Here is a 310-nt window from a genome sequence, read left to right as displayed (position 1 = left end):
CTCTCTCTGGCTGTCTGGCTGTCTGGCAAGCACACGTGCCCTATAGCCAAAAACAAACAAACAAACAAACAAACAAAAAACACATCATTCTGAGTGGAGAAAAGCTGAAAGCTTTCCCACTAAAAATGGGTACAAGACAAGGATGCCCACTTTCTCCACTCCTTTCCAATATAGTACTGGAAGTTCTCACCAACACAATCAGAAAAAAAGAAAAAATGAAAGGAATTCAAACAGGAAAAGATGAGGTGAAACTCTCTCTATTTGCAGATGACATGATTTTATACATAGAAGACCCAAAGATTTCCATTAA

Source organism: Tupaia chinensis, unplaced genomic scaffold (genome assembly GCF_000334495.1).
Source record: "Tupaia chinensis unplaced genomic scaffold, TupChi_1.0 Scaffold144312_1, whole genome shotgun sequence".
Taxonomy (NCBI): domain Eukaryota; kingdom Metazoa; phylum Chordata; class Mammalia; order Scandentia; family Tupaiidae; genus Tupaia; species Tupaia belangeri.
This window is presented reverse-complemented; position numbering follows the sequence as displayed.